The sequence below is a fragment of the Eurosta solidaginis genome, chromosome 3, assembly GCF_040869045.1.
Source record: "Eurosta solidaginis isolate ZX-2024a chromosome 3, ASM4086904v1, whole genome shotgun sequence".
NCBI classification, from domain to species: Eukaryota; Metazoa; Arthropoda; class Insecta; order Diptera; family Tephritidae; genus Eurosta; species Eurosta solidaginis.
Genome location: NC_090321.1, coordinates 164,848,900 through 164,865,236, shown reverse-complemented (window position 1 = coordinate 164,865,236; position 16,337 = coordinate 164,848,900). Strand labels below are relative to the sequence as shown.

The 16,337-nt window shown below is 36.6% G+C and overlaps 2 long non-coding RNA genes across 2 annotated transcripts; one reads left to right on the top strand and one right to left on the bottom strand.

Moving 5' to 3' along the window:
- Positions 1 to 987: 987 nt before the first annotated feature.
- LOC137246744 (uncharacterized) lies at positions 988 to 2,074 on the bottom strand. Its single transcript, XR_010951683.1, has 2 exons — positions 1,590 to 2,074; positions 988 to 1,528 (listed from the first exon to the last, which is right to left on the bottom strand). It is a non-coding gene; the product is annotated as an uncharacterized lncRNA (long non-coding RNA).
- A 720-nt stretch (positions 2,075 to 2,794) lies between these two features.
- Positions 2,795 to 3,870, top strand: LOC137246743 (uncharacterized). The gene is made up of 3 exons (XR_010951682.1): positions 2,795 to 2,850; positions 2,906 to 3,330; positions 3,398 to 3,870. It is a non-coding gene; the product is annotated as an uncharacterized lncRNA (long non-coding RNA).
- Positions 3,871 to 16,337: the final 12,467 nt, after the last annotated feature.

Sequence of the window (16,337 nt, the reverse complement as noted above, 5' to 3'; positions counted from 1 at the left end):
AATTGGATTGTGTGTGGTGAAGTGCAAGACGTGTTCACATGCAAAAAAGTTGGAATCTAGCAAAAACGCCTTCTCATTGTGTTTAAATTCTCTGGTGGTAACTAGTTCACCAACACATTCAAAGCTATTTTTGAATCAGGGCTATTTTTTATAGCTATAGCGATCGCTTTATTTTAACAAGCGCTTCTCTACAGAAGATATGATGGGCGATCCAGCGATTTTGAGCTATCAATGAATATAGATATTGCTATTTTTTACAGCTATGGCGATCGCTTTCATTTATCTTTGCGATTAAGCGAATCTGCAATTATTTGTATACTTGGATATAAAAAATGAATGTTTAAGTTTGTTTACCGGAGTAGATTGAATGTTATACATTAATTTAATTTAGTATACAGAATATATGAACCAAAATTGGAATAAAAAGACAAAAATATGTACCTTTTATTGTAAACTGATGTAATGTGAAATTCTAATTTTCTGAGATGTTATGATATATATTATTAACTGGCTTACGATAATATGTTCAGTCTCGTATTACACTCATTGAGATGAAACTAGCTGAAATAGATGTATATGCATCTTTGTTTTATAAATTTTGCTAATTTGCTTTGATTTTTAAATGTAAGATGAATCAACCCGAAATAAATCTGTATATGTAACACCATAAAAACATGATTTATTTACTATATTATACTACACCGATGTATTCAGAAATACTCCGTACGAATTTATTCTGAAAGTTGTATTTGGCTGCATAATATTTGTATAGTAAAGTGAATCAATTTTTAATGAAAAATACAGAGGAAAAATATAGCAAAGTCTTCAAACTATTATAAAAATATTCTTTAGTATAAAATTAGCCACCAACTTCAGTGCCCTAGAGATTAGCCAGAGAATTCAACCATATACAAACCTAAGCTTGAATTGCATTCTCCCAAAAAACTTAAATTTTGAGTTAATCTGTTTACAATAAGACGAGTGATATATGTTTCTATAATTCTTTTATTTTTCCATCAAAAACACAAATTTTATACATCTGTTAACGGCTAAAGCCTAGAAGTATTAACTTATGAATAACACATGCATTATTTTCATGTCCAAATCAGTTTTAGCAAGCGTAAAATATGCTATTGTTTTGTTGTTTAGGCACACGTCCCACCATATTTCTATACCCTCCTGTGTTTGCGATTCTTTTAAATTTTTATCGTATTCTGTTTCTAGGCACACAAGTGGACCAAAAACTTTCTCGTATTGATAACCATCTTCATAACGCAATAGCACTTGTTATGGTTCAGTGTCTATACCTGGCTTCTCTAAATCCTGAAATGTTGCATCAATATTTTCCTTCCATAATTCCTCTAATTTTTTTATTTGTGCTGCTGATATTTGTCGTGCACGCCACTGCTCTTGCTTGGTAGGCACCTTAACCAAACACGGCAAAAACGAACGGTCAGTTATAAGTGGCTTCCATTGTTCTTGATCCCAATTCATATTTTTCAAAGAGTTTCGCGCTGCACATGGTTGACTAAAATTTGAATTTTTTCGTTTAAATACACCTTCTAATATTTACTCCATTTTCAGCTTACCGGCATAACAACACTACAATAGATTCCTGTGATGTGCCTGTGCTGGAATGAATCCTAATACCAATACATTACGTACGCCACACGAGTAACATTTTTAGTACTGTTTCTCCAAGTGGACCTTCAGAATGTAGGGTGACTTCCCTATGTTTAGCCCTCACCGAAAGATCAACAATTTGGGATCCAGATGTGCTTCCACGCCCATTGCAAAACCATTTTTTGCAATTATTGCACATCACTTCGTCGTCGAAATTGTTGTTGCACAAGTTTGCCTTGTTCCGTTCGCCGTTTCCACAATTTCTCTGTACAAAAAGCACACTTTTTTTGCCCTTATTTTTTCGTTGTGCATTTCTTACTATCCCCATTTTTCGACAATAGCTGGCAAACTTTTGTAAAAGTATATTTTTTCCACTTTTCGAGAAAATTATTCCTTTTTATATCCAATAAACTTTTTTACTCAGTCGGAAAGTAAAGAACACAGATGAGTAGTGATGACCGATATTTGACTATCGATGATTGCATCCCCGCTATCACTATTAGTATTAGAATTTCATGCTGAAGGAAAATCACCAATCGCTATAATCGCTATTGGCGATATTCTGCCAGAGTGATCGTCACTCAAAAGAAACGAATGAAGGAAAATCGCCAATCACTCATATATTTGGATTGCAATAGCTATAGCTATTAGCGATTTGTCAATGCAATCACCAATAGCGAAATATCGTTCCATGTCTCATTGAAATGACAGTTCATTAATTATTCCGGAAAACTTTGAAACGGAGAAGAAATATCATTGTTTACAACGAAAAATATCTTGTGCTTTTAGTTGTGACATGTGACGGAAATTAAAAATTTTGTTGCAGAGAACACCTTTTTGCGTTGGCGGCCTTCGCCCAAAATAATCAGGGCTGTCATGGAATCCAAGTCGGTTTTGCGTTTTGTCGGAATTACAAACCAATATTGATTTAAATTGGTGTCATAAAACCGTATTGGTTTCGCTCTTTTCGAATGTAAATAAAAGCGATGTTCGAATCAGCTGATTTGCAGTGTTATCGGTGCATCGGCAATTTTGATGTTAATTTTTTTGGCAAAATTTTGTAAAATTAATTGTTTTGTGCATTTAAACAGAAATAAACAAATTTATTGAGTGCAAAATGGCATCCGCAGTTTTAGCATTTATGTTTTTGGAAGATGAAAGTTGTGAGAAGGTCAAAAGAAAAATTTTGAGAGATCGCAGCAATCCATTGGAGCTGCCAGAGACAGCGTAAGTAAAAATATTCCTTAATGTGCGTTTCGAAATATTTATAGTGTACTTGTAGTTTCATTGCATACTATCACATAAACAAAGAGGCTTTCCGAATGGTATTGGACACCATTGAAGGACATTTAACTCGTTCGAAAGTTCTGCCAGTGCTGCAACTAGCAGCTACGTTACGATTTTTAGCTGTAGGATCCTATCAAAGATCAGTTGGCAAGGAGTCTAGCATAAGTGTAAGTAGAAGCACGGTGTCAACGATTTTAGATGATGTGCTCAACGTTATGAATAAGTTAGTTTGCCCACAGTGGGTGAAATTAGAAATGGACGGTAACGAACAACGCAGATCAAGGGACTATTTTTATTCAAGGTACAAAATTCCCTCCATAATTGGTTGCATTGGCGGGACAAATAAAAATCATCAAGCCGAGTACTGACGAACATTTATTCTATAATCGAAAGGGATACTTCAGTATGAATGCCATGATTGTAAGTAGTCTTTAAATCTAATTTTATTTTGCTTATAAAACTGGATTGTATAACTATGTGCATTTAGATTTGTGATGCTCATATGAAAATTCGAACGGTCGCACATTGGTTCAAAATTGAATTTTTGAGGAATAAAATAGTCGGGGTTAAGCTATCGGTCTAAAATTTTGCATGGGGTATTTATAGATGAAAATAACGTCTTGTAGCAAAAATGGACGGGCCACGCCCATTTTTCACTACTGCTGCCATACAAAGTGGAAACTATAAATTTAAATTTAATTTCAAACAGGATAGTTTTTTATATATTTCGATATAAACAATATTTATTGAACTCGAAAAAACACAAAATCAAAACCTAAAAGAAGTGCGACTCTGCATCAGGAACATCTATATCTGAAATTATATTACTTTAAAGTTTCTTTATTTGAAATGTGTTTTTAAAATCTTACCGTTACAATTATCAAAAGAATGATCAGTTTCAAGTTCGAGTGAATAAAGAGATTCATAAAGGTCCTCCTCAGATTCGTAGTGAGTCTCGCTTAGTGCCGCTTTTGAGGTGGAAGGTAATTCACATTCATTACAGATGTCAGGCATTCTTAAAAGGGAGACTACTGCAGGTGGCAGAGACAATTTTTGTTTGGCTTTATTGTTTTTCCGTAACGAAGATAATAGTGGATCAGAAGAGTCCATAGCTCTGCCGAAAACATCCTCCATATTGTGCTTTCTTGAACCTTTCCTGGCATTTCCGATACGATCACTTTTATAAATTTTGTTACGCGCTTCCGACGCGTTTTCGCCTAAAACACTGAGTGGCAGTATCGCAAACTTCAATATTTGCGAAGAGTGCACTAACAGTTTATGAAGAGTTGGTGTCATCGGATTCCAATCGTAAAGCTGAAAATACAATTTTGCTGTTTCCTCACAGTAGCTCTGAAATAACTGGGTATTTACTTCGTATTCACACGATATTGCTACGAGTATTATGGGTAAGCGTTTTAAAAAACTTAAATCTATTTTAGTAAGTGAAGCAAACAATTCTGCGTTTGAGAATGCCCTTCTCGCTGTGTTACCGTCGTTGGTATTACCACTTCCGTTTGTCTTGGGTTTGTCGACATGTAGACCCGTTTCGTCCCAGAAATGTTTTTGAATTTCCCGCTTCTTTTTTTCTATTTGCTCTTTATGTTCTTTGCTTCTTACTTGCCATATTTTCGGATCAAGTATGTAAGAAAGATGAAGGATAAATTCAAAGCAACGAATCCATGCATGCAATGGACTTATACCGTACTGCAAACTATCCGATCTAGGTTCAAAACATGGAGATTTCAAGTCCTTAACTTACATAAACATTTTTGGTCCAGCACCGCATATTGCACAAACTTGGGTAGATTTCGTATCAGTTAAAACGTTTAAAACTTTTCCATCGATAAGAGTCATGTTAAGACTATAGTTTATATCAAGTCTTGTATCATTTGACTCATTTTAAGGGAAATATTGACGTCAGAAATAACGATTGGTCAAATGACTCGTGAGTATTTTCAAAAAAATTTTGCTTAAATTGGCTATGTCCACTAGAGCCATCAAACCCATAGCTTAAAATTAAAGTTAGTGTATTATCTCCTTTAAACTGGAGCAGAACGTCTTCTTGGAGTAACAAAATTCGTTTGACGGTACGGTTGAGTAAATTTTGTAATGGAACAACTGCTGCAGTTTCTGTTATTTGTATTCCATTCGGTCGGCATTGTGACTTATATTCCAACAACTTATTATAGTGGGGATAAATATCGAAATTACGAGACTTGCTAAGTTGCCGAATGTTGTTATATTGTTGTTTTGTGAAATTATTCTCCAATAGAAAAGCCATAGCATCCCCAGGAGACAAAGGTATTGGATGCACAACCTTCGAATCAATTAATTTTTTATCTTACTTGGCCTACAAGGAGATTTGTTCACTGCATTGAGAATATAATGAAGATATTTTTCTTTTGAGTGTTTCGCCGAAATCGAAGCAGCATGAAGCAATAAATTTGATTTGTGTTCTTGTTCTAATGACACTGTAGACGCTATTTTTCTTTTCTGCCTTTCGCAAACCATATCATATTGGAGTTTTGGTCGGCCTCGAGGCTTTGCAGTAACGGTTTTGAGAAGTTCTGCCTCGCACTCTAACCACTTCGACTGTGTTTCTGCCACCTTCTACTGGCGTTTCTACAAAAAATTTTAACCTTGTTTTTTATTGATTCAATTTCTTCCTCCCCATAGCTGATTTTCAATCTTCCAACAACGCAATCGAACACCGCAACAAAATCTTTTTTATTATCAATCCAAACTTTGAAAATTTCGCCATTTTTGACTACACCTTGCTCTGAAAAATTGTAGCCTCGCTTGCAAACTCTTGCAGATAAAATAACATTTGCATTAAAGAGGGCACTATTAGCTGAAATTACCTATATAATTTATATTGATCCTATTTGATCCAACTTAGTTATATTCTATTTAACACAGAAAAAACTCACAAAAATTAAAACACAACACGGCTTATTTTAACTCAAAAATATATTAAAGATTATTATTGTTTCAGAAAAAAGTTTGTTGTTCCTGATTTGACATGCTTTTATTAATATTTTCCATTTTATAAACACACTTTATTCAAATTCGTTAGCTTTTTATACCACTTGAGGTTTTTATATAATTTGAGTAAATTCTTTTTTACGAATACAAAAATCAAAACCAAGACTTTGAAAGCTTTCTGATAAACAAGTGGTAGCCAGCTGACATTATTTTTTTAATTTTTTATTTACTACAGTAATGTGTAATAAAAGGTAATTATTTTTTTTGGGAAAATCACAAGTCGATAATTGACTTTAATTCCTCAATATTTCGATTTGGAACCATAGTGGGTCGATGCACGGTATCCCGGCTCTAACCACGATCTTTCGTATGGAACGTTAGTAGCACCAGAAAACATTTCCTTAGGAAGTATGATTCAGGTGACTGGACATCTAAATTGTTAGGAGATTGTGGATATGGCTTATAACCTTTTTTATTGACACCATACAGAGATCCGAGCTACAACTCCAAAGAATATAAATTTAATTTAGAACAGTCATCAGGTCGAAATATTGTAGAGCGAACAATAGGAGTGCTAAAAGGCAGATTTCGATGCTTATTAGGCACGTTGCACTACAGGCCAGAAAAAGTGGTGAAAATCAGTGTTGCCAGGTTAGCCTTTTCGAGGCTAGATTTAGCCTTTTTTTTTTTTTTGCCTTTAGCCTCGAAATTTTGGGTTTAGCTTCGTGACTTTTTTCTAGCCTTTTTTACTCCGAATCTATTTTTAAAAATTTCTAAAATAAAATAATTTCAGTAGTTCCTGTGAACACCTAATACCTAATAATATGAGTTCTCTACAAAAGATTAATTCTTTTTCTGCTGAAAATTCGTTGAAAATTTCAAAGTCAGATGTATTTTCTTACTTTGAAAAAGAGAAGTATAGTTATTCTTCAAGTCAAATTAAATTAATAGATGCAGTGGCGAAAACTTATAACTATACAATGGAAAAATGTACACTCCACCATGGAATTTTGGTCGGAAGTCCGAGAACATAAAAATGCATTAAACGAACCTCCTTTTTTAGAACTTGTCGAATTCATATTTAGTTGTTTAGTATTACCACTCAGTAACGCGGAGGTTGAAAGAATTTTTAGTGGCATGAAAATTCTGAAAACTAAATTAAGGAACAAACTAAAAATTAAAATGCTTAATGCGCTGCTTAATATTAGATGCTCGTTAAAACGCTTATCTAAATGTGGTAATGATTTTGAAATTACCGATACTCTCATATCTATGGTAAATAGCCAAACTTTATACGCAGACTTAAGCTCTTCTGATTTTTCAGACGGGGAATATTTTATATAAATAATTAGTTTGTAATATTTCTTTTGTGTATATACACATATGCAATCATTTAAAGTAATTCCATGAGCTAGTCAAGAAAAATGTGCCTGATATGTTTTGAAACAAAAGTTATGTTTAAGTTATGTTTATAAGTTTTTATTTACAAATGTGTAAACTAAAATATAAAAAAAATTTTATGAATTAACCAAAAAATGTCTGGCCTTTGTTTAGCTTCTTTTTTTTCTAAATTTAGCCTTTTCTAACTTTTTTTTTTGCCAATCTAGCTTCTTTTTTTTTGCATCACCTAGCAACACTGGTGAAAATTGTAAACGTCTGTTGTGCGCTTCATAACATATGCAGAAGCTACAACGTGGAATATAACGAAGACATCATTACTTTACCATCAAATAATATCGAGGAAAATGTTGAATCTCCACCTAGCGCTACACTGCAGAGTGAAGGCAAAAGAATCAGGGATGAAATAGCAAACAGTTTATAGTAAAAATGTGCAATGCTTGATAGGTGCATATACATGTTTAAAATTTTTATTAAACACAACAAAAATGTATTTCTTTATTTAATAGAAAAATGGATATATAAGTATATATATTAACTAAAACAAAACCAAATATATATTCATTAAAACAAAAATATCATCCATTCAACGCTTTCTAATTGATTAAATAAGGAATATTTAAGAGGTAATACATTTAATTTAATAAAGTACGAATAAGACACATTTTAAGGTACTACAGTCACAACCAACACTTCGGAAAACTATTATTTTTTTCTGTTTTTCGAAATCAAACTTTTGGAGCTCGAGTTCGAGTTGCTGCTTTTTGATCTCATTTTTTTCCTGTAACGCTCGCAAAATACCTGCACTATTACGGACAAAGTCATCCTTCAGCGCAGTTACAGAGTTAGCCACACATTCGTTGCCTTTTTCTATGGCTCTGCACACTCGCCTGATGCTGCTGGCATTTTACTTTTCAATTTTTATTAGCTCGTCCAATTTCTCATTTATTTCGAGCTTCCTCTCGTTGTCTCCATCTAAAAATTTTTTTAATCGCTCCCCCGTACTTTCAGTCCATTTTTTAGGAGTGCTGGTAACTGGAGACATTGGCCGCTTCGTAGACGTGGATGGTAATTCATCCTCACTTTCGTTGGGGCCAAGTTCATTGCCAGCTACACCTTCCCCAGACTTTGTCATGCCACAAATGCGCACTATTGTCCCTTCCGTTTGAGAAAGTTGGTGCTTGATGAAGGGTTCTCTACCAGTTGCTCGGGACTCGGTTTAATTTTGTGCGAGCTTTCTTTTTATGTCACTTTTCCACTCAGTCCATGTCTATAAGTATACAGGAAACGGATCAATTTAAAGTTATATTACATTACGTTTAAGTACCAACTATGTTTTACCTTTCTCCACCCATTCACATCCTTTTGTGTAGGACCGGCACTGTTTAGCGACGTAACTAACTATTGCCAAAGGGCGTCATCAGTTGGCTTATCCCGCTTCGTGAAGCCCTTCTCAATATCTGGATATTTCTCCATAAATTCAATCCAAATACTGTTTTGCATTGAATTCTTATGCTTTCACCTATTAAGAATGAAAATATATGTAAATTTACATTTATTTTTATAAAATAAACCTTTATTTACTTACATTTTTATAAAATACTCAACTGCAAGAGAAAAACAACTATGAAAAAATGAAATCCAACGGCATTTAACTGATTGGTTGTTTCCGATAGCAAAATCGATACTATTGGATTCTGTGACACCTAAAACCGACACTAATTCCAATTCGAACATTAAACCGATAACATTGGATTTCATGACACCAAAGTAATTATTTTGTCGTTTTTAAATCCGATTCCGACAACAATTGGATTCCATGACAGCCCTGAATATTAAGTTAATTTTAGTTGTGACATGTGACGGAAATTAAAAATTTTGTTGCAGAGACCATCTTTTTGCGTTGGCGGCCTTCGCCCAAAATAATATTAAGGGTAACGTTTTACAAGACGGTGCACCACCTAATTTAAAAATATCAAATAATAATAAAAACGGAGCTCGAGGCGCCTCTTTTGATTCCTCTTTAAATCGTTACCATATTAAGTTGTATAGAATCGACGGGATGGCCTACAAGGTTTCATGTCATACTAAATCGCTCCCGATATGGTCGGGCTAGTACCTTAATTGTTCCCGGAACGTACCCGATCTGCATCCGGCAAAGGACCAACAAAGTCGATAACTCCCCGTAATTATCGCTACAACAACAACAACATTATTTACTTTGGTAATAGTGCAGTTTACGGTACCCACCGAAATTGGGGCCAAAATTTTCGAGTGAGGTATCAAAAGACGCATATTCACGTCTAGATGAAGAATCCGAAAACAGAAGTTAACTTTTTTTTACCCGTTCAAAAGATATTAACGAAAAACCGAAAAAAGACCCGCGGGTCCCTCCGAAATCGGGGGTGGGATCCATAGTATTTTTGCGCAGAACACTTTTCTGCGTTGGCGGCCTTCGGCCGCGCATATAAAAAATAACCCTGGGCTACGCCATGCCAAGTCTGAGTGTGTGGTATAACCGTTGCTACCGCCACGGTGATGGACAATTTTTTTTGTGGGTACAACAACCACATTAAAATCGCCAAATTCAACTGCAAATATCTCCGGAGATAAAATATCTTTTGATACCTCACTCGAAAATCTTGGCCCAACTTTAGGGTGGATACCGTAAACTGCACTACTACCTTTACTTTCTGATTTTCATTGTTGTTGTTGTTGTTGTTGTAGCGATTAGTTACTCCCCGAAGGCTTTAGGGAGTGTTATCGATGTGATGGTCCTCTGTCGGATACAGATCCGATACGCTCCGGTAACACAGCACCATTAAGGTGCTGGCCCGACCATCTCGGGAACGATTTATGTGGCCACATTAAACCTTCAGGCCATCCCTTCCTCCCCACCCCCAAGTTCCATGAGGAGCTCAATGCGTATATGACCGTCCTAAAAAGATTCTTTTCCGGCAAACGCAGCAAACTCATTTCTCAGGACCGGGGTCAGGAGAAGGACCCGGATTGGGGTCGGCACCTTCCCGGAAGAGGAGAGTATGTCGCAGACCCGCTGCAAGGATCTGCTGGGAGGATGACAATTTGTGGGAGGGACGCAATAAATTAAACACTGAGTCCGCCTGCTCATTACCCTCTACTCCCCTGTGACCTAGGACCCAGGGCAACAGTACTACGTTGTGTGCTCCTAATTTATTTAGCTTTTCTACGCACTGAAGGACCAGTGCTGACTTTATTTCGAACGCCGCAAATGCCTTGAGTGGGGCCCGACTGCCTGACTGAATATGGCAATTGTTTCATTGGGGTATCAGCGCTGAAGGTTCAGCTTAGCGCACTAACTTATGGCGAATACTTCCGCTTGAAAATGCTCGGATGTGCTTTTAGAGTTACTGATATTTTGGCTCTGGCTCCAATCCCCTCTGGCGTCTTCGAGCCATCTATATACCATACGATCTTGAGCAGACTAGTAATGCATTGCATCCGCCCATACCTATACAGCCGTACCAAGAGACTGAGCAGCCCATTACATTTTGGCACAACTGGAGCACTGCTGGACGTCCAATCTATATGAAAGCTATGCATTCAAAAGTGTTTGTACCAGTGGCTGGTGCACACCGAACTGGACCAATGTATGTTATATTGATGCCTGCACAAATACCAAGCTATGTTTATGTGAATAATGTTACTGCTTATGTCCATTTCCACGGTTGAGAACATACAGTACCTACGTTTATACAAGGTGGAACACCACACTATCTACATGCCGATGTAGCCACCGATCACGTTGTTGTAAGAGATTAATTAAAATATGTTATTCATGAACACTGATTCTTATATTTTCATTATCATTAAACTGTAGACTGTAGACTCATGATGGGTATTCTTACTGGACACTGCCTTCTGGCGTCACATGCCTTTAAATTAGGCTTGGTCAGTGATAGCAGATGTAGGAAGTGCGGGTTGGAGGAGGAAACGATCGATTACGTTCTGTGCTCGTGCCCTGCGCTTGCCAGGCTAAGACTCCAGCTGACAGCTGTCAGATCTAGAAGCAGCAAGTGGCTTAAGTTCTAGGAAGCTTCTGGTATTTGTCAAGAGGACAGAGTTATTTTATAACATGTCCTGGTTGTTGATAGGGTTTTTAGCTTGGTCGTTAAAACAAACTTCTGGTAACACTACGGAATCATTCAGTCTATGTGGGGTCGTCATGAACCCGCCAGTTCAACCTAACCTATATTTTGTTTTGGTTTTTACTTTAGAATCAACCGTTTAAGTAAGCGATGTCAGCTAACTAAGCGCCTTCAAATGTAGATCCATAAGGAACATGGGGTCGCCAGAGCCTCGGCTGTTAAAGAAACAGGATTCGCCACGGGTAGTTGGGTTGGAGAAGCTATATATTGCACTGGCAACCTATTGAACGGGTTGCGCTACACAACCCCCTGAACCAATTTGGTATTTTAATCGCCTCTTACGCAGGCATGCCTACCGCGGGTATACTCTAAGCCCCCTAACCCGCTGGAGCCATGAGAAGCGTTAGTGACCTTGGGTGTCCCAAGGAAAGTTCCGTCGTGTCTTGTGTTGTTGAGTGAGCGGCCAGGCAGCAGCGTGCAACAAATGCACCATTCAGGAGGATACCCTTGCTGAGCCCAGAAAATCTGGTAAAGTTGGATGTACTGGTCGGATGCAGCAAACGAGTATATTCTGTAATAGCATATGATCAACTTGGAGATAACCAAACGTTTATTTTCCTGTCCAACAGGGAACTGGTTCTAGACCCTGCTGCTAAAGAAGGATAGGCGTAGTCACATCAATTCGTTCCCGGGTTACTCGGGGAAATCAGTTTTAGCAATACTTTGCACTTTTCATACTGCACGTCCATACAAGAACTTCGGATAATGAATTAAACAGTTGTTGTTGTTGTTGTTGAATTAAACAGTCATCTGCATTTGTTTTGTAGCACGTCTAATTTCCTTCGTAACATCAATCAATTATCCCTTGTTATAATGTTGTGTTCTCTATGAATGCATCAGTGAAAGATCTTCGGGTACCCCTGATTCTAGTTATCTGAAATCTCCTTGAGTCACTTGTGCCTTTGGCCTCCCAGAAAAGAGCTAATTGTGGAGCCCTATTTATAGAACACTTTTCGGGTTAAATATATTAAAAACTTTAATCTATCCTTACTGATATTAGTTTCTTTCTCATTCTAGGTAATTTGATTTTGACGATGTGCGCATAGCAATATTCCAAATATTCCAGCTGTAGCTGAAGGAAGAACATAAATTTGCTCAAATTATAAGAAAACTGCGACAACTATCCGCCCGCCTTTTTAGTACCATAGATAAGGCGCTAACAAGCATACTATGGGAAAGGGTCAAGACCAAAGGATCAATATCACCTATAAATCGACTTTGATAGCACGAATTGGGGCTTCCGGTATTATCCCTACAAAACTCATATGGCTCTGCAAACTGATGTTGAACAACACCACCATCACAGGAAAAATTGGGCATCATCACTGAGCTTCGAAAGTTTCAGGAAGGGCACAGCTATTAATAGACGTTATTGTACTTAATTAGCTCAATATACACATATGTTAAGTTCACTAGAGTAATAAGGGAATAATTTAAATTGTAAAAAAACATTGGGTATATGAATTATTTATAATTAAATATTATCTGAACATAAAGGACGCGTTTCATTCATGGAAAAAGCGATTTGACAGAAGGTAACCGATACCATTTTATTTTTTTTTTTAACCGATACGGGTAACCGATAGGCCAGTTACCCGTGTTGTTGTTGTTGCATATGTTTTGGTTAGCGATAACGAAAAGATAACTGATGAAGTAACTTAAAATTGAAAATAACATCGAGCGAGAAGGAATGTCGAAAACACAATAGGTAAGAGCGAGAAAGCGAGTCACACGTAAACTATTTTGAGAGAGCGCATGCGTTAAAGTCATTAACGGCCTGATTCTTAGCGTTACCGGTAAAATAGTACCCACACCATTATGTAACCGAAAATCGTTACCAGTTGTTTTATTCGCGATTCTGGCCAAAGTGGTAACGCTGTCATCGCCGAAAAACTCACCAATGTCTGTGGTGAAATTTAAAAGTTGGTTTTCTTCGCTTTACCCATGGCGGAACGATACAAGGTGGCAGCATGGTACAGCTGAATATAAACTTTTTTTATTTAATTTGAACCATCAACTTCCGGCGCAGTACGATTTTGACATTTGTCCATCGAATTTGCAAAAACGAAGTACATGGAATTTTTATTTATGTTTGTAGGTATGTCACCATGCTGCCACCGTGTATGGTTCCGCCATGGCTTTACCGAAAATGTGTCACTCGTAGATACGATGTTAACGAATAAACGGGACGATGTGTATATACTGTAACGAATTTGCTGCAAATCCTCTTATTTGCAATCCTCTGCTAAGTTCGAATCACTAAACTGTTGAATAAATAACTCCAATTTGTAATAATGCAAAATGGCCTTTATTAAAGTACTTCACAATAACAAACTGTGCAACGAATAGCTTGCTTAATAACCACACTGATTGATAGCTCAATGAAACTCTACTATTCAAAATAACACTGCTATTGCTCGCTAGATATCGTCTTAATCAAACTGCTTGACAACTCAAATCAAACTGAATTACTTCTTACTCGCTTGCCTCGCTTTTATAGTTTACGCTGCATACTTCTAGGCTCTTCGATTTCCAGAAGTTACTAGTTAGTTCGGCTACAAAATCGCCAGCCACAACTACGTGCACAAATTATTGCTCTCTCTTGTGACAACTCAAATAAGATATATGCATGTGTTTGTGCATTGCCGCTCCGCTGTTCGTATACGTACATATGTGTAGACGCAATTATTTATTCGTTTATGTAGATACATAATGATTGAATTATTGATGTGCATTCACGTCAATGGTTAGCATCGGCTTAGAGACGATAGCATCGCTCAGTGCTGCTAACATTCGTTACAATACATATGTGCATACATGCATACGTTTTTACATAGCTATATTGTAATATATACTGTGAAAGTACATGGAAACAAATATGTATAGCAAGAGGCAACACTTTTTTACTATTATGTTTACTTATTTGCGCTCACAATTCTTTATTTTTCAGTATTGCCTTTTTCTAAACAGCAGCTTTTGTGTGGTTACATCGATGTTACCACCTATTTTACGGGCCGATTCTGAGCGTTACCGGTAAAATAGTACCCAGAACATTATGTAACCTAAAATCGTTACTAGTTCTTTTATTCGCGATTCTGGCCAAAATGGTAACGCTGTCATCACTGAAAAACTCACCAATGTCTGTGGTGAAATTCAAAAGTTGGTTTTCTTCGCTTTACCCATGGCGGAACGATACAAAGTGGCAGCATACGACAGCTGAGTATAAACTTTTTTATTTGATTTGATACATCTACTTCCGGCGCAGTACGATTTTGTCATTCGTCCATCGAATTTACAAAAACAAAGTACATGGAATTTTTATTTATGTTTGTAGGTATGTCACCATGCTGCCGCCTTGTATGGTTCAGCCATGGCTTTACCGAAAATGTGTCACTCGTAGATACGAAGTTAACGAATAAAGAGACGATGTGTATATATGTACACACATGCATAAGATTTTACATAGCTATATTGTAATTTATTCTGTGAAAGTACATAATGTAAACAAATATATAATATATAGCAAGAGGCAACACTTTTTTACTATTATCTTTACTTATTTGCGCTTACAATTTTTTATTTTTCAGTTTTGTCTTTTTCTAAACAACAGCAGTTGTGTGGTTATTTCGATGTAACCACCTACTTTTGTGGGTAAAAAATTATCCGGCTACTTTCGTGGATAGAATACCAAAAGGGTGTAAAATTTCCACATGATTTCGTTACCGTGGTGAAGAATGTTGTTACCACACTAGAATCGGGGCGTTAGTGGGTAAACAATTATCCGGCTACTTTCGTGGGCAGAATACCAAAAGGGTACAAAAGTTACCACATGAAGAAAGTTGCCGTGGTGAAGAAAGTTGTTACCACATTAGAATCAGGCTGTAAGACGATAATTGGTGAACAAGTTATTGGTGACGATTAGGTAATCAATTAAGTACCGGGTACCTGTCTTGTAGGGAGGTTAATGGATTTGCGACTCGTTGTTTCGGGAGAGCGCTGTCAAAATGCACATTTTTGTCAATGATGCCACTCCACAAAAAAAAAATAGATCTGACTATGGGATTTTTTAGATACATTTCGGCGATTTTATAGTTTCAATCATTTAATAAAGTGATAGTCGACTAGTTAGAGTTCAATATAAAAAAATCTAAGTAAAATTTACATTTTGATTAAATTAATTAGTCAAATATTGTAAGGCATTTAACTCACAGTGAAAACCAAATATTCTTTTAAAATTTGAGTAAATCGAACCTAGGTTATAATAGTTAACATCATTTAGTGGATAGGGTTTATCTTACATATCTGACGTTCCAGGTTCTGTGATCAAAATGGACTGGTTGCATCGCGACTTCTTATTTACAAAACCTGTTTTTAGTGATAACTTTTGAATGAGAAACAATATTTACCCTTCGCCTTCGAACTAATAATATTTTCATTAAAACAAGTATTTTTGTCTTCTTCCCATAATTTTTGAACGCATTTCTACAGTTGTAGGTCAAACTAAAATTTACCGAAATTTTTGGCCCGTTTTTCGTTTAACTGACACATTTTTTGTTCTGGCACCCTCTTCAGCTGGCGCGAGGGATTTATCTGTGATTGTTGCTGGCACAAATTTGAGATAAATCCCTCGTGAGAGCGCAAAAAAATTAGAGCGTAAACAAATGTTTCGTATCAAGACATCTTTGGAGCAAAGATTATCGAAAATAAAAACGTTGCAGGCGCAAACTTCGGTGGAAAGCAGCGGAGCGTAACAAAATTCGCATAATGCGGCAGTTACCCACCGACGTGTGCCGTACGTACGGACGTTTGTCGTACGAAGCACGTTTGACCGAATTCTCAAGCCCGTAGGAATCAATG